This window comes from Mauremys reevesii, unplaced genomic scaffold (genome assembly GCF_016161935.1).
Source record: "Mauremys reevesii isolate NIE-2019 unplaced genomic scaffold, ASM1616193v1 Contig29, whole genome shotgun sequence".
NCBI classification, from domain to species: Eukaryota; Metazoa; Chordata; order Testudines; family Geoemydidae; genus Mauremys; species Mauremys reevesii.
Window position 1 is genome coordinate 219573 of NW_024100839.1, and position 18596 is coordinate 238168.

The following is an 18596-nucleotide window of genomic DNA, read 5'->3' on the forward strand; positions in this document are numbered from 1 at the left end:
TAACCCACCCCCCTGCATCTGGGTGTGAGCGGGTCTGGGTGGGTCCGCCGGGCCTCGGCACCGGCCGCGTGTCACCCCCCGACTCCCGCTGTCCCTGACCCCGCCCCCCTCCCCCAGGTGAGCCCGGCTGTAAACACCCGCAGACAGACTTGGCCTTCCCGCAAAGCCCTGCCCTGCCCCCCTCATTCCCTGCCCCTGCTCCCCCATACCCCCCAAGCTCTGTCCCTGCCCCCCCCCGCCTGGTCACTGCCCACCCCCGTGCGGGGGCACCAGCACTGTGCCGGATCGTGATGGGAAATTGTCCAAGCTGGCCCAGGAGAGACGTGTGTGTCCCTGCTGTCCCCTGCTGGTGGGGCTGAGCCCTGCTCTGTGTGTGTGGTGGCTTTGCAGGATTTTGTATCCTGCAGCAAGTGACACACACACACATTGACGCACAAAGGGACTCACACAATCCCAAGAACACTCACACACCTCACACCCAGAGGGGCATGCTAGCCCAACCCCCACAGAGAGAAACAATCACACCCCACAGCCGCACTCTCAATCACACACACACACACCAGAATATTCGCAATCTTGCACAGAGACACAACTGCACACAGTTCACGCCCACTGCTCCCAACACAAGGACCTCCTGCCCCACACAGCCTGTGCCGAGGCCTGTGGAACTCACTGCCACTGGACAGCTACCAATGAGAATGATCCCCTCCTGCTGGATCATCTGCTTGGCCCCCCAATCCCTCTCGGGACGTGTGTGGCGTGGCTGGGGATTGTGCAATGGCCCAGCACCAGGCAATGCAGAACAGACACCACACGCCCTGCTCAGCCTCACCTGAGCTGCTCTCCAGGTGCATTGGAGCCCAGCACCCCACACCGTGGCACTCCTGCCCCACAGGGGGTGAGCTGCAGCCCCTGCCACACTCCGCAGAGGGGAGAAGGGTCAGGCCAGCCAGCCCTTGTAAGATGGGGAAATCACCATCGGGGTCGACGGTATGGGGACTGTGACCTACGGAGAAACGGTTGGTGCGCTGGCAGAGGGCAGCAGAGCATGCACACACACAATTGCAAACATACGCAAACACATGCATGAATGCAGCCACACACACACACACACACACGCTTGCGCTAATATACACAAACACCAGCACAAATCCAGCCAACACCAACACAAGCCTGGGAGCCAGGGGAGCAGAGCAGGCTGGGGCTGGGTCACTCCACTTCCTGCAGGAAGTAGCCGGCCCCCCTGGTCCCACGATGGCCTGGGACCAGTCCCCCTCTGCTTCCCCCCACAGAGACCTGCGGCCCCAGCCTGCTCTGCTCCCCTGGCTCCCAAGCTTGGGGGAGGGGGAACCGCCCCACAGCACTCGCCGGCGGCGTTGCTGGGAGCAAGGGCAGTGGACCAGGCTGGGGCTGGGTCACTCCACTTACCATGCAGTGAGTGCAGGGGCAGGGGCCATGGGGACGAGCCGGGCAGCCCCCCCTGCAGCAGCTCCCCTCCCCAGCTCCCCTCCGCTCCACCTTCTCCCCTGAGCTCGCCACGTCTCCCGCCTCCCAGGCTTGCGGTGCCAATCAGCTGTTTAGTGCGGCAAACCTGGGAGGGGAGGAGAATCAGAGCGGGGGCGTTGTGCTCAGGGGAGAAGACGGAGCAGAGGTGAACTGGGACAGGGAGCGGTTCACCTGCACGCTCCCACCCCTGTTACTTGCTGTGGGCAGCCCTCCCTCCCAGCTCCCTGCCCCAGCTCACCTCCACTCCCCCACCTCCCCATAATGCGTTTTTTGGTGCCCCCAACCACTTGGCACCCTGGGCGGCCGACTAGTTCGCCTAGTGGTTGCACTGGCCCTGGCCACTGCCTATCAGCAGGATTCCCCCTCCTCCTCCTCAGTGAGAATAAATCTCCACACCTAGACAGCTGGTCCGTCCGTAGCACCACAATCCCCCATGCCTGAGCCTCCCTGCCAAAGCCCTGCACCTGGCTCCAGAGAATTAAGTCTCACGTGTCACTGGGAACTCGACTTCTTGTGCCCAAAGAGTCTCGGCCCCCCTCAGTAGCTGACCCGAGAAACACAGTGGCTGCAAAAGCAGCAAAGAGTCGTGTGGCACCTCACAGACTAACAGACATATTGGAGCATGAGCTTTCGTGGCTGAATCCCCACTTCGTTGGATGTGTCAGTGTTTGCCTTTTCCAAAGAAGTGCCTGGAGGGCCTTTTTTTTCTGTGTAACCATGTGGCCTAATGGATAAGGTGTCTGACTTCGGATCAGGCGATTGAGGGTTTAAATCTTTTCGTGGTTGTGCTCGTGCAGTTTTACCATTGTGCTGAAAGTCCTGCTCCCTTCAGGGCTGGAACTTCTTCTTGGCGGCTCAGGCCAATGCTCTGCCCTGGAGGATGGAGACCCCAGCGACTGGTGACCTGGTGACCTGGTGACCCGGAGACGCAGCTCAGGAGTCACAGCCAGTTCTGGCCAGTGAGAGGACAATGGGCTGCGGGGAGAGGACCCTGTGACCAACCTGTTCCAGCCAGAGGGGGACGGAGAGGAGAGGAGGCCCAGGCAACCCTGTTTACCTGGAGAAAAGACAATGGACAGAGGCGGGGCCTGGGGCCGGGGATATCGGAGGCCCAGCTGGGGAGCAGGGGGACTCGGGGCGAGGGGAAGCAGGCAGAGCCCACCTGGCTGCAGGGGGACTGGGATGTGCTGGGCTGAGGGAGGCCAGGCCTGAGGCCCTGAGAGTTTCCTGTGCTGTGTTCAACTCTCAATAAACCCTCCTGTTTTATGCTGGCTGAGAGTCACTCCGGTCTAGAGAACAGGGGGCATCATCCCCTTCGGAGGTGAGGAGGCCCAGGAGGTCCAGAGCGCATGGACTCCCTGATGGGGCCCATGGCGAGAGACAGACGTGCTAAGGCTCAGAGAGGTGCGGCTCCAGGAGGTGGAGGGGCCTGACCCCGAGAGAGAGTGGACCCCCGAGAAGGGCTGTCGCACTGAAAGGGGCACCCCCCATGGACCGCACGGGGCCAAGAGTGGGCACGATCTGTGAGTCCGTGACAGGCAGTGACATCACAAAGGCCTTTTGCAGGACCTCAGACTATTGGTCAAAGGTGGTGGGGAGGTGGTGACCTCACAGAGAGATGCTGACATCAGCCAGGCAGGACAGGGGCGAGGGGCCAGGGAAACCTCAGAGACCCTGTGGCTTTGCTTCAGCAAGTCTCCTTCTCCAGGTCTCTCTCTGAGGACTGAGAGAGTATTCGGGTTCACGGACGTGAGCGCCAGGAGGAACCTCTTTTGAGTTTTCTCCTTCCCTTTTAGTGATTTTACTAGAAAACATCCATCCCTGTTTAGAAGGTAAGAGCCTCCTCGAGGGAAGGGGTGTCCTGGGGGTGTCACAGTTCAGATGCCGGCCCCCCATGTAAGGAAGTTCCCGCCACCGGCTTTGTGTTCGCAGTGCGGGAGAGAGCAGCATCCACGGCAGTGATTTGCTCCTGGATGCCGGAGCAGAGCAGCAGGCTCAGCTGTCAGGACTTCCCAGAGCAATGAAAGGGGAGGGGCCCATGGCTCTGTAGCAGGAATGCAGGGCAGGCGAGTTCACGGCGGGCATTGTGGGATACTGGAGGAGGCCAGTTATGGTGATATAATGAACAGCAGCATCTACACTGACACACAGGGTACGTCTACACTACGGGATTAATCTGAATTTACATAAACCGGTTTAGCAAAACAGATTGTATAAAATTGATTGCGTGCGGCCACACTAAACACATTAAATCGGTGGTGTGCGTCCACGGTCCGAGGCTAGCGTCGATTTCTGGAGCATTGCACTGTGGGTAGCTATCCCGTAGCTATCCCATAGTTCCCGCAGCCTCCCCCCCTCGTTGGAATTTCCGGGTTGAGATCCCAGTTCCTGATGGGGCAAAAATCATTGTTGCGGGTGGTTCTGGGTACAGCCTCACCCCTCCCTCCCTGAAAGCAGCAGACAACCGTTTCGCGCCTTTTTTGCTTGGTGAACTGTGCAGACGCCATAGCACAGCAAGCATGGACCCTGCTCAGCTCAATACTGCAATCGTGGATGTTTTAAACACCTCGCGCACTCTCGTGCAGTATATGGTGAACCAGGACCTTCAAACCGAGGCGAGGAGGAGGCGGATACGGCAGCACTGCGATGACAGTGATGAGGATGTAGACACAGAATTCTCTCAAACCGTGGGCCCCTGTGCTTTGGAGATCCTGATGGTAATGGGGCAGATTCTATCCATTGAACGCCGATTTTGGGCCCGGGAAACAAGCACAGACTGGTGGGACCGCATTGTGTTGCAGGTGTGGGACGATTCCCAGTGGCTGCGAAACTTTCGCATGCGTAAGGGCACTTTCATGGAACTTTGTGACTTGCTTGCCCCTGCCCTGAAATGCCATAATACCAAGATGAGAGCAGCCCTCACAGTTGAGAAGCGAGTGGCGATAGCCCTGTGGAAGCTTGCAACGCCAGACAGCTACCGGTCAGTCGGGAATCAATTTGGAGTTGGAAAATCTACTGTGGGGGCTGCTGTGATGCAAGTAGCCAAAGCAATCACTAAGCTGCTGCTACGAAAGGTTGTGACTCTGGGAAACGTGCAGGCCATAGTGGATGGCTTTGCTGCACTGGGATTCCCTAACTGTGGGGGTGCAATAGATGGAACCCATATCCCTATCTTGGCACCGGAGCGCCAGGGCATCCAGTACGTAAACCGGAAGGGGTACTTTTCAATGGTGCTGCAAGCACTGGTGGAACACAAGGGACGTTTCACCAACATCCACGTGGGATGGCCAGGGAGAGTTCATGACGCTCGCGTCTTCAGAAGCACTACTCTGTTTAAACGGCTGCAGCAAGGGAATTACTTCCCAGACCAGAAAATAACAGTTGGGGATGTTGAAATGCCTGTCGTTATCCTGGGGGACCCAGCCTACCCCTTGATGCCATGGCTCATGAAGCCATACACAGGCAGCCTGGACAGTGGTCAGGATCTGTTCAATTACAGGCTGAGCAAGTGCAGAATGGTGGTGGAATGTGCATTTGGCCGTTTAAAGGCTCGCTGGCGCACATTACTGACTCGCTCAGACCTCAGCCAAACCAATGTCCCCTATGTTATTGCTGCTTGCTGTATTCTCCATAATCTCTGTGAGAGTAAGGGGGAGACCTTTATGGCGGGGTGGGAGGCTGAGGCAAATCACCTGGTCGCTGATTACGCGCAGCCAGACACCAGGGAGATTAGAAGAGCACACCAGGAAGCGGTGCGCATCAGAGAAGCTTTGAAAATGAGCTTCATCAATGGCCAGGGTACACTGTGACTGCTGTGTTTGTTGATGAACACCCACCCCCCCCTTGATTGACTCATTCCCTGTAAGCAACTCACCCTCCCCCGTCGAGTACAGCTTACTTGTGCAAATAAAGTCACTATAGTATAATAATCAGGAATTCTTTATTAATTCATTATAAAAACAGGGAGAGAAGTAAGGGTGTGGTTTGGGAGGAGGATAGGAGGGATGGAGAAGGCCATTTAAAAATTTCACAGTAATGACAGCCTTCTGGTTGGGCTGTCCACGGGGGTGGAGTGGGCGGGTGCACGGAGCCTCCCCCCACGTGTTCTTACACGTCTGGGTGAGGAGGATGTGGAACATGGTGAGGGTTGAGGGTGGTTATACAGGGGCTGCAGCGGCACTCTGTGATCCTGCTGCTGTTCCTGAAGCTCCACCAGACGCTGGAGCATGTCAGTTTGATCATGCAGCAGCCCCAGAGTTGCATCCTGCCACTGCTGATCTTCCTGCCGCCACCGCTGATTTTCCTGCTGGTCTTCCTGCCGCCACCTCTCATCTCCGGTGTCTTTCCTGTCCTCACGTTCACTGGCATCTTTCCTGTAATTTGATACCACGTCCTTCCACTCATTCAGATGAGCTCTTTCCTTGCGTGTAACTTCCATAATATCTGAGAACATTTCATCTCGCATCTTCTTTCCTCCGCCTTATCTGTGCTAGCCTTTGGGATGGAGGAGGGACACTTGAAAATTTGCAGCTGCATGAGGGAGAGAAATATTTTAAAAGATACATTTTACAGAACAATGGTTATACTCTTTCACAGTGAACAGCACTATTCACCTTACATAGCACATGTGATTTCCCTACAAGGTCGCATTTTTCATCTTAATACTGAGTGCCTGCAGCTCTGGAGTTACAGATCTCACAGACACAGGTCCAGGCATCAGAATTCAGCTTGCATGCGGCCATGGTAAGCCACTGTCTTTCGGCTTCTGTAGTGATTTACCCCTCCCCCCAATGCATGGCTAATACCATGCTAGCTCCCTACTAATCAACACCCTTCCCACCCCCCCACCCACTGCGTGGCTGGTAGCTTGGGGAAGATCCCCGCTGACCAAACACGAAAAAGATCATCGGCATTTCACTCCTCCCCTCTCCCCGCTTGGCTAAGTGCAGGAAAGTTTTTTTTTTAAGCTGCTGCAGTCCACGAACCCAGTAGGAAAATGGCCATCCCTCTTACTTAAATTCCTGATTTTTAACCAGGTTATCCTGAACGATATCACTTTGCTGAGGATCACACAGCGAGATAAAGAACGGATGCTTCTTGAATGCCAGCAGTCACCGGGACCATACGCTGCGATGCTTTGACATGCAATGATACCTGATTACTTGCTACATGCATGGCGTGGTAAAGTTTCCTACCATGGTGGGCGGAACAAGGCTGCCTTGCCCAGAAACCTTCTGCAAAGGCTTCTGGAGTACCTACAGGAGCACTTCATCGAGATGCCTCGGAGGATTTCCGTTCAATCCCCGGACATGTTAACAAACTTTTCTAAGTAACTATACTGTCTGCGAATGCGTCCCAAGTCCTCAGGGCAAATCAATCATTAAAAAACGCTTGCTTAAAAAACAATGTTTGCTATTTGCAAAGGTTCACTCACCAGAGGTCCCTTCCATGGCGTCATTGTCTGGGATAGTTGCTTGGGAGGGCTGGGAGGAGGGTAATTCCGTCAGGGTGAGAAAAAGCTCCTGGCTGCTGGGGCTCATGGAGTGCTGTGTGCTCTCTGCTAGGTCGTCCTCCTCTTCTTCATCTTCATCTTCCCGTCCAAAGTCCTCAGACATGGCAGAGATTACGACCCCCACCTCAGAATCCACGGTCAGGGGTGGGGTACTTGTGGCGCAGCCCCCTAAAATTGCATGCAGCTCAGCATAGAAGCGGCATGTTTTTCGACCTGCCCCAGACCTACCGTTTGCTTCTTTGGTTTTCTGGTAGGCTTGTCTGAGCTCCTTAACTTTCACTCTGCACTGCAGTGAGTCCCTGCTGTGGCCTTTATCCGTCATAGCCTTAGAAATTCTTTCAAATACTTTTTCATTTCGTCTTTTGGAACGCAGTTCTGTTAGCACTGAATCCTCTCCCCATATAGCGATCAGATCCAGTACCTCCCGTGCAGTCGATGCTGGGGCTCTTTTTCGATTCTCAGGAGACTGCATTGTTACCTGTGCAGATGAGCTGTGCGTGGTCACCTGTGCTGATGAGCTCTCCACGCTGGGCAAGCAGGAAATGAATTTCAAAAGTTCGTGGGGCTTTTCCTGTCTACCTGGCCAGTGCATCAGAGTTCAGAGTGCTGTCCAGAGCGGTCACTGGTGCACTGTGGGATACCGCCCGGAGGCCAATACCGTCGATTTGTGGCCACACTAACCCTATTCCGATATGTTAATCCCGATATTAGCGCTACTCCTCTCATCGGGGAGGAGTACAGAAACCGATTTAAAGAGCCATTAAAATTGATATAAGGTGCCTCCTAGTGTGGACGGGTGTGGCGTTAAATCGGTTTTATGCTCCTAAAACCGGTTTAAACGCCTAGTGTAGACCAGGCTTTAGAGACGCCGAGGACTGGAACTGATTTCAGCTGCTGGACAGCTCTGCTAGGTCTTTATTCATTTGCACAGGAAAATGCTGAGAGTTTAAATTCATTTCAACCCCGCCACTCCCTGCCTTCAGCAAACTCCTGAACATACTGGAGATGGGTCTGGAAATCGATTTTCATTTGAAAAAGCTTTTTAAGGGAATCACTTGGATTGGAACTAGGAACTCATTATGCTGTAGGGAAACATTCACCCACTGAGCTATACTCTCAACAAAGAGTGTCCTGTATAGCCCAGAGCAGGAACAGTTTTTAATGTGGGGGTTAGTAAACTTTATCTCTGTACAAACACCACAGCTTACAAACTCCCCACCCCCGCTCTGTGTCACCAGAGCACAACAACAACTCTCCTTGGGGCACACACAGCTCCCCAGCTCCCTGCCCGTCAGTCTCTCCAGCATTGCTCCAATCCCTTAAAGCAGGGTCTCAACCTCAATTTACCTTAGGGTCAGGGCCAGTCCTCCAATCCTCCCAGTGGGCCAATGTCACTCATACTGCCCAGAACCTGCCCCCCAAAACTCCATTCCCCCACCTGCCTAAGGCTCTGGGAGGGAGTTTGGGTGGGGGGAGGAGGTCTAGGGTGCAGGCCCTGGGCTGGGGATTGGGGTGCAGGAGGGGTGCAGGCTCTGGGGGAGTTTGGGTGCAGAAGGGGTGAGAGGCTGGTCTCTGGGAGGGAGTTTGGGTGGGGGGAGGAGGTCTAGGGTGCAGGCCCTGGGCTGGGGATTGGGGTGCAGGAGGGGTGCAGGCTCTGGGGGGAGTTTGGGTGCAGAAGGGGTGAGAGGCTGGTCTCTGGGAGGGAGTTTGGGTGGGGGAGGGGTTCTGGGGTGCAGGCTCTGGGATGGAGTTTGCAGCGCTGTAACAAGGGTGAGGCGAGTGAGGCACTTGCCTCGGGAGTGCAAAGTGGAGGGGCACAGCTCTACCACGATCAGCGGCGCTTCGGCGGCAGCTCTACCACTGCCACTTCTTCGGCAGCAATTCGGCAGTGGGTCCTTCTCTCCAAGAGGGACTCAGGGACCCGCTGCTGAATTGCCACCGAAGGATGAATGAAGCGGCGGTGGCAATTCAGTGGCAGGTCCTTTCCTCCAACAGGAACTCAGGGACCTGCCGCCAAAGAGCCTGGAGCCGGCCCTTGCCTCGGGCACAAAAATTCCTTGTCATGGCTCTGGGAGTTTGGGTGCTGGGTTCAGGCTCTGGGCTGGGGCAGGGGGTAGGGGGAAGAGGAGGAGGGGTGGGGGTGCAGGCTCGGGGAGGGAGATTGGGGCAGGCGGGAGGGGGTGTGTGGAGGGAGAGGGCACAGGCTGTGGGAGGGAGTTGGGGGCAGGCGTGTGTGGACCGGGGTGCAGGCTCTGGGAGGGGGTCAGGAGTGTGGCGCTTACCTGGGGCTCCAAGGTGGGGCAGGCTGGGGGGCCTCCGTGTGCTGCTGTCCCCAGGCATCACCCCCACAGTGTCCCATTGGCTGCAGGGGCTCGGGACAGGGGCAGTGCGCGGAGGCACAGCCCCACCCTGCCCTGCCATGGGGAGGGGCCGGCAGCCACTGGAGCGAGCAGGCAGACGCTGCTCAGCTCCGCTGCACTGACGGGGCCCCTGGGCGGGGGGGAAAGCGCCTGGGGGCAGCAGGTGGGGCCAAGGGAGTGACCCAGTCCCAAAACTGCTGGAGCCGCACGGGCGAGACCTGGGAACCAGGACTGCCAGCCAGACAAACACCTTTAAGAGGAGGCGTCCCTCTCCCTGTCAAAAACTGATCTTCCTCCTTCAGTTCAGTGACAGCCTGAATTGTTCCTTATCCCGGCAGAGCCAGAGGACTGAAAGCAGCAACATCAAACCCCTGTGTAGCTCGCAGGAATGGACATAAACACTCCCTGGTATCTGAGGAGATGTTCAGCTTTGCCCTTGGTCAACTACAAGGCCAAAGGGAAAGGAGGTGGCACCAAAGGGAAAGGAGAGTGAAACACGACACATCATAGTTATGCCCATGGTGGCTGCAAAATCTTTTTATGTACTTCCTCTTATCAGCAGTGTATTGTTTTCTCTGGAGTCTAGACCTTGACTATACCTTGGCCAAGAAATTTGTACCTTGATAAAATAATTGACTGCCCCTGTGAAGACAATGGACTTGACACCCACTGGGGTGTCCCTACACAGGTACAAGTACTAACAACAGTGGCTGCCTTTTAGCCATAGATTTTAATCAGGGCAATAAATACAAACCCCTGTTAAATCATTTCTCAGCCCGAGTCCTTCTCCCACATTCCCTAGAGCATTGGGCCACCATGTGGATGTTTCATTTCCTGCCTCAATTTCACACAGAGACACAATTTCCTTTGCACAGATCCATGAACAGCAAAATCTTCCTGTGTCTCTGGTCTGAGCCAGGGCATTTGATTTCAGTGAACCCTTCACTCCTGCACTGGCGATAGTCAGACAGCGGGATCATGGCACCTGCATCCCTGCCAGGGAGATATTGGCTCGGCTCTTTCTTTCTGCTGCTGTTGTTAGTCCATGAAACATCAAGGGTGGAATGCAAGGCTGAGTTCATGCACCAGCCCCCTGAAAAAATTTCAGTGTCCCAGAGAAATCCTGCCCCCAGCTATTGGAACGATGTGCTGGAGATTTGACTAGGAAAGGGACTGTCTGAATTGTCAGAGTGGGGAATGAACAACAATCTACAGCAATGTCATTCACACAAACACACTCTCATCCTGCTCCAGCTGGAAGGGAAATGGGCAGGAATTGTCGCTGTTCACCCAAGGACACAAGTACACTAATGCACAGCCGTGAGTGTGCTGGGGAAGCTGGTCTGAGCAATTTGAAGTGACAATTCAGTGAGAACAGAATCATCATGTAATAGAACAGCTCTATATTAAGTAGTTGTGGCCAAGTCATTAAGGGAATGGGTTAGGCATCTATTGGGGTCACCCTGCACAAGTTCAAATCCTGCCAACTATGCAGGCACTGTACTGTTGTTATTATTACTCTAGTCTTAGTGCCTGAGCATCCAGAGTGCAAACTGGAGCCAGATCTACTTTCACTCTGTCTACACTTAAAAGGCTGCTGTGGCACTGCTATAGCACTTTGGAGTAGACAGTGACTGGAGGTGTTTTCCCATCCCTGTAAGAGCTCCATGGGCAGAACAATTCTTCCTTTTATTTAGCACTATCTAACCAGGGCTTAGGTCACCTTAACTATATGGGTTGGGGGGGGGGTCACACCCTGAGAGACGTCGCTCTGTCAGTTCAGTGCCCAGCGTACACCAGCCCTTAGATCCCTCTTGGTATTTCAATGCAGGCACTGACCTGTGAGAGGAAAACATCAGCTCACAAACACACAGACTGAATTCCCCACATTTAATCTCGCTGCACTTTCCAGAAAGTCACAAAATTCAATTCATTCTTGCTAGGCCAGAGGAAAAATAAGGGGTCATTCAGTCCTTTGTAGAGAGCTTCAGTTTGTAGCAAAGTCCATCCAGAGGTATGAAGCAGGACTGAAGACAAGATGGAGGCGAGGCATCAGCCTTTTATAGTCTCTTGCCATGTAGTCTTTGTCCCAAGGACACTCTATACAGCACCTGGCATAGAAAAACCTTAAAGTTCTGTCCATAGGCAGGTCCCTGCAGACCTTGCTGAGGCACAAGGCATATCTGCCTTCTCTCAATGGGTCGATTGTACAGCTGATGGTCCTTAATGAGCCATCAAACAGGCTAGACAGAACTGACACCAACTTGTCTGGGGTGTTCCCCGGAAGCAGAGCACAAGTTTGAAATATGGGCAGCATAGAGCCAATATTCATAACATCAACTACAAAAATGATACACATCTAGAGATAGCATCATTATAATCAGCCAATCAGAACCTCTCCATAGACCCCTTACACAACAACCTTTCTACCATATTGGCTGAAAATATAGAACAGTGGTCGCAACAATGATCTATACAGTTATAGATTATGTCAATAACGTCACAGGAAGTGACACGGCATCAGTGAGACTGATACTGTAATGCTGCCTCCAGTTTTGGTGTCCTCATTTGAAAAATATGTTGTGAAATTGGAGCTGGGGCAGCAAAGAGCCACCAAATGTTCTGAGGGCTGGAGAAAAATGCCTTCTAGTGAGCTATTGAATGAGCTCAACCTGTTTAGCTTATCAAAAGAAGATTGAAAGGTGACTTCATGGAAGTGTTGAAGTGCCTTAATGGAGAGAAAATATTGGGTATTAAAGGGCTCTTTAATCGAGCAGAGAAAGGCATAACAAGACCCAATGGCTGGAAGGTGAAAAGAGACAAATTCATATTACAACTAAGGCACAAATATTCAACGGAGAGGATGATTCACCACAGGAACAAGCTACCAAGGAAAGTGGTGGATTCTCCATCTCTTGATGTCAATCAATGAAGACTAGATGCCTTTCTGGAATGTGTTGCCCCCAAAAGTAGCTCTTGTGTCATACAGGAGGCCTGTGATATGCAGGGGGTCAGATTAGATGCTCTAATGGTCTCTTCTGGCCATAAAGTCGACTAATTTCTGAAAAACTTGAGTGTAGCATTGGGAGCAGCATCTGATGTTTTCCTGTCTAGCCGGCTTGCTTCCTAGAACGAACGCTCCTTGAGTGGGGTGATCCACAGGGAGTAGCTCAAACCTCCAAAGTGCCTGGCCAGGGGCAGGACATTAGCACAGCAAGGGAGGGGTGTGGCAGTGACATCACAAAGTCCTTTTGCAGGACCTCAGACTATTGGTCAAAGGTGGTGGGGAGGTGGTGACCTCACAGAGAGATGCTGACATCAGCCAGGCAGGACAGGGGCGAGGGGCCAGGGAAACCTCAGAGACCCCTGTGGCTTTGCTTCAGCAAGTCTCCTTCTCCAGGTCTCTCTTTGAGGACTGAGAGAGTATTCGGCTTCACGGACGTGAGCGCCAGGAGGAACCTCTTTCGAGTTTTCTCCTTCCCTTTCAGTGATTTTACAAGAAAACAGCCGACCTTGTTTAGAAGGTAAGAGCCTCCTCGAGGGAAGGGGTGTCATGGTGGCATCACAGTTCGGATGCCGGTGCCCCCCCCCAATGTATGGAAGTTCCCGCCACCCTGCTCTGTGTTCGCAGGGCGGGAGAGAGCAGCATCCACGGCAGTGATTTGCTCCTGGCTGCCACAGCAGAGCAGCAGGCTCAGCTGTGAGAACTTCCCGGAGCTATGAAAGGGGAGGGGCCATGGCTCTGTAGCAGGAATGCAGGGCAGGCGAGTTCACGGCAGGCATTGTGGGATACTGGAGGAGGCCAGTTATGGTGATATAATGAACAGCAGCGTCTACTCTGTCACTTTAAGTCTGCTGCAAAAAGCTCTAGAACTCTCATTGAAGTCATTTTATTTTGTCACCAAAACAGGGCAGTTTGTCGCCAGACGTGGCATTGCAGTGTGTACACCAGCCACAAGCTGCTGACTGAGGGAGTGTTGTGTGTTTTTCACACACCTGAGCAATATAATTCTGCTGAAACAACTTTGTAGTGCAGACCTGGCCAAAGATTCACACACACACACACACACACACACACACACACACACACACACACACACACACACACAGAGCTTGCAAGGAAAACCTCACCTGCTCCTCTGCTTTGCAGAATCCAAACACAAGCAAAGCTTGTCAGGTCCCGGTAGAGATGGCAGGGAGTCAGGTGTGGGCAGGGCCGGCTCTGGCTTTTTTGCCGCCCCAAGCAACAAAACAGCGGGGGAAAAAACGGCATGGCTGGAGCGGCAAAGCGGGGGTGTGGGGGGGCGGATACGGCGCAGCTGGAGCGGCAAAGTTGGGGGGGACAACACAAAAATGGGGGGGGGCTGGAGCAACAAAGCAGGGGGGTGGGGGGAAAAACAACGGCGCGGCCGGCAAAGCAGGGGAAAAACAAAACAAAAAACCCTCCATGGCGGCCAGAGCCAGTGGACTCCCTGTGCTGCACAGTGCGCACCCGGTCTAGCGGGGGGGAAGGGGAGGGAGTGGGGGGAGAGAGAAGGGGGGCGGCCAGCGCTTCAGCGGGACACTCACCACGCGGCCCCGACCGCCACACTGCCTGGTACCCTCACTCCTTCTCTAGACTAACCAGTCCTAATATACTGTAACATGGTTATATTCCACCTCCTTCACTGGTCACACCCAACAAAATTAATTATACAGCAGACAGAAACAATCACAGACCCAGACAGAGACCATGCAAATAAACTTACAAAACAATACAGAAGTGAGGATTTCACAACTATACATCTATACATATATCTATCTCTTCTGGCCATAAAGTCGACTAATTTCTGAAAAACTTGAGTGTAGCATTGGGAGCAGCATCTGATGTTTTCCTGTCACAGCAGGAAAGAAACAATCACAGAACCAGACAGAGACCATGCAAATAAACATACAAAACAATACAGAAGGGAGGATTTCACAACTACAGATATGCCTTGTGACCTTGCTGAGTCACAATAGACAGGGTTTTCCAGCTGGGTCTATTGATAAGTGAGTTCTTGCCAGACAGGATGCTACCAAACTAAGTTTCCCTTTCTCTGGAGGTGATGGAATATCAGGACAGGATTGTATTCCTCACAGCCCAATAGCACCTTATTTCAGTGTGACTAGTTGGGAATGTGTGAATGTGACCAGACACTTCCCAGCTTATGGCTGCCTTTGCTGCTTAGCCGAAGAACCAGGCCTCAGACTGTCACAGTAAGAGAAGGCCATTACACAGACAGACAATGATTTTTTATTCTCTCTTTTATATCTTTATAACTAGCTAAGTGATAAAAATACACCTAAATTCTTAAAGTACAGGCCTTTGCAGACAGGCCTGAATCTCTGTATCCTAACAGTCCTCGAGGTCAGGCAGCCTCTGGGTAAGGGGGTGGGGACTCAGGTCCTTCCACAGGCCAATTGCACCAGGGTCATGTATAAACCAGGGAAGTTCCCCACAATAGCCAGACCAGATGCCCCCTTTACACTTGTGCTCTGTCCTCATTGCTTCTCTGTCTCTCTTCCCCCATCTCTGCTGCTCCCCCTCTGGGCTTTCTCAGCACCTGGCCCCAAAGCGCTTCCTGCCAGCCAGAGACACTGTGTTCTAGGTCTGCTCCTGTGGATGTGGCCTCTCTCCTGATTCCTGAGGAAAGGAACCTTTCCAGGAAATGGCCACGGCTTCTGGGAATCCCTGTGTGGCTGTGAACAGAGTTTGGCTCCTGGCACACAAGGCAACTTAAAAGCTGAGCGCCCAGACAGGGGCTTGAACCCTGGACCCTCAGATTAAGAGCCTGATGCTCTACCACCTGAGCTACCTGGGCTTGTTAGGAAAGAGCTTCACCATTCACCACAACAGTGATTATCCCAGTGTTCAGGCAAGAGTGAGCAGGCAGGCAAAAGAGAGGCAAAAAAAGTCCCAGGAACCCCTCCTCTTTTTCTGCACAGCCACTGCCTGTCAGAAGGATTCCTCCTCCTCCTCAGGGAGACTAAATCTCTGTGCCTAGACAGCCGGTCCATCCGCTGCACCTCAATCCCCAATGCCCGAGCCTCCCTGCCAAAGCCCTGCACCTGGCCCCATACAGTTAAGTCTCACGTGTCGCTGGGAACTTAACTTCTTGTGCCCAGAGAGTCTCGGCCCCCTCAGCAGATGACCTGAGAAACACAGTGTCCGGCTTTTCCAAAGAAGTGTTTAGACCCCCTCATCATGTGGCCTAAAGGATAAGGCATCTCCCTGTGGATCGGATGATTCAGGATTTGAGTCCCCTCGTGGTTGTGCTCACTTTGTGCTGCAAGTCCTGCTCCCTTCAGGGCTGGAACCTCTTCTTGGCCGCTCAGGCCAATGCTCTGGCTTCAGCTAGAGCCCCGGGAAGGAGTTGGGGGTTGGGTGTCACAAAGGCTGGGGCATGAGCCCCAGGTGCTTCCAGTCTCGTCTTTGCCCTTCCTGACTTGCCAAAGAAAATGGGCGGCTCCACTGCCAAAGTCAGCACCATGAGTGGTAGGAAAGCAGGGGGCTGGCCCTGCTTTCCTACCATCTTCTGATGTTGGCCACAGAGCATCAGCAGCCGCCCTGCATGCTGGTCTGTGGGTGGCCTTCAGCCCAGCAGGGAGCAGGCTGGCCCTGTGGCTGTCTGCTGGCCACACATAGGCATGGTCCTCTCCTCCTCTTGCCCTGGCCTCTGTGGCTTTTAAGCCTTCCCTTGGAGCTGTCAGCACCAGCCGCCTCTGCTCTAGGTGGCCAGAGGAGGAGAGGTGCTGGGCTTCCGCCTGCCCAGCCCTGACTATGAAGCCTGGCCCTGGCCCAGACTTGTGGGCACCAGGTGAAGCCGTGAGAATCCCAACCCTCAGGTGTCAGTTCTAGAGCCCTGACCCATCCAGCAGGAGGGGAAAAAATGGCTCTTGCAGAGCTGGAGACAGGGAAGTGGAGCAGTGTGAGCTCCAGGACTTTACCACAAGGTCCCACGGAGATTTGAACTCAGATTGCAGGATTCAGAGTCCTGAGTGCTGCCCATTACACCATGGGACCAGCTCATTCTGCCTTTTCTGGCCATCAGTGACCCTTATGGGGCCTGCTCAAGTAAGGGACTGTTGGCCCCTTATTAAAGCTTAGTGGGGATTTTGGTTGGCTAGTTCCCAGTCCCAGTAGAAGGGGGAAGGGCCAATGGGAAATCAGGACCCTGAGACTGACAGGCCCCTGGGCAATGGGGAGAGGCCAAAGCTCCAAGTTAGCTGCACTGACAGGCCAGGCAGTGTAATGAGGGAGTCACAAGGCCAGGGGGTCCCATCCTCCGTGGGAGCTGGAACTGCCTGGGCCAGAGTAGGGCAGAGCTAAGGAGAGAGCAGGAGCCCGAGAAGAGCCGGGGAGCAGAGCTGTGCAGGTGTAGTGCCAGAAACTGCTCCCTGTAGGACTTTGCTACCTGCAGCACTTACTGAGACCTGAGGTTGTTCTTATTTGCTGACTTGTCCTAATTGGCTAAAACTAGACAGTGGTGGGGGATGGAAGCATAAAGTCTTCGTCCTCCAAACGACCCTGCCTGGTGTCCATCTGTATCTATTACCTCTTAACACAGGATTGTAAAAAATAGAGTGAGGTCATTTAAACATCATTTATTTTGCAGCTTCATTTACTGTGCTAACAATGTAGCATCCTGACACTGATACTTCTGCCCATGTGACCTGTGGGTTGGATTCATTTTAGTGGGATGTGGGACATGTGCAGGATAATTTAAACTCTTAATTTCCTTATGGTTTCCCTGCAATATACTTCTCTGCTGGTGCAATTTCTGACCATTGCACGTCTATTGTATTTATTACAATAGCACAAGTAAGTCACACAAGTGACATAGTCTAGGGGCTTGGCTACACTTGCAAGTTAGAGCCCATTAAAGCAGCCCCAGGGGTCCTAACTCCTGAGGTGTCCACACTGGCAAGTCACATGGAGCACCTGGGCTCTGCAGCTGGAGCGTTCCTGGTAATCCACCTCCATGAGAAGCATAAAGCTCACTGAGCCCTGCTCAAACGCCCTGGCATCACTGTGAGTGCGGATCTCCCTCAGCCTCCCCCGCAATGCTGGTCAGTTGTATTGTCACTGTGATAGTCAGTGCTTCCCTTCAGGGCCGGCCCTAGAGGGGTGCAGGGCCAAGGACAAATCCTCCCTTTTCTGCCCTCTCCCCACTCCACCCCTTCCCCCAAGCTCCCACCCCTGTCCCCTCTATTCCCATCCTGCACCTTCCTGCCCCATTCCTCTCCCGCCCCCACCTCTTCCCGTCCCTGCTCCTCCCCCTCCCCGCCCAGTGCCTCCTGCACCCCACTGAACAGCTGATCACTGGCAAGTGGGAGGGGCTGAAGGGGAAGAGGAGGAGCTTGTCAGCAAGGCCTGTAGTGGGGCGGGGGAGGGAGGAGCTGGCTGCCAGTGGGTGCTGAGCACCTATTTTTGCTCTGTTGGTTCTGCAGCCCCGTAGCTCCCATGGAGTCGCTGACTTGGCTCCTTTCACACTCTAGAGAGAGGAGCAGAACCAGGGCTATGGCTGATCTATGGGGCACGAGGTGAGTGGCAGAGGCTTCAGGTGCTGAGAGTTTGCCTGACCCCTCAGGGACACAGTGTGAGGTGGTGTCCCAGGGATCTCTATGAAAGGAGCAGAACAGGATTTCCTTGGGGTGGGGAGAGAATTGAGAGTGTCTCAGGGGGTTGGACAGAAGTATTGCCCGGGTGAGGGACTGGCTAAAACACAGGCCTCGCTGTGAGCAGGATTTGACCCTGCGCAGGGGAACCCTATTGGATTTCAACTCCAACGCCTTAACCACTCGGCCATCACAGCTGTGAGCACAAAACTGTTCCCAATGCCAGAGAAACTGGTAAAGAATCACAATGCCCAGGTGTGAAGTCATCTGAGCTACAGAATTCCCACCGCAAACCTGGCTCCCAAAGCACAGGGGGGATTGGGGGTTTGTTCTCTTTGCTTAGCCATGTGCAGTCGCACAGAGAGCGCGTTTAAAAGTCTCCCGTCCCACAGAGCGGGAAGGGGAAATGATTCTCAACTTGAAGCCTGACGTAGGGTGACCAGACGTCTTGATTTTATTGGGACTGTCCCAATATTTGCTCTCCCCCCGACACACATTCTAACCACTGGCCCCCACTCCCCTCCCAGGGCTGGAGATAGAACCCAGGAATTCTGACCACCAACCCCCCTCCTCTGCTC

General features: G+C 53.8%; 2 non-coding genes across 2 annotated transcripts; both read right to left on the reverse strand.

Moving 5' to 3' along the window:
* Positions 1-15148: 15148 nt before the first annotated feature.
* TRNAK-CUU lies at positions 15149-15221 on the reverse strand. Its single transcript has one exon. It is a non-coding gene; the product is annotated as a tRNA-Lys (tRNA).
* Positions 15222-18133: 2912 nt separating this feature from the next.
* TRNAS-UGA lies at positions 18134-18215 on the reverse strand. The gene has a single exon. It is a non-coding gene; the product is annotated as a tRNA-Ser (tRNA).
* Between the last annotated feature and the right edge of the window lie 381 nt (positions 18216-18596).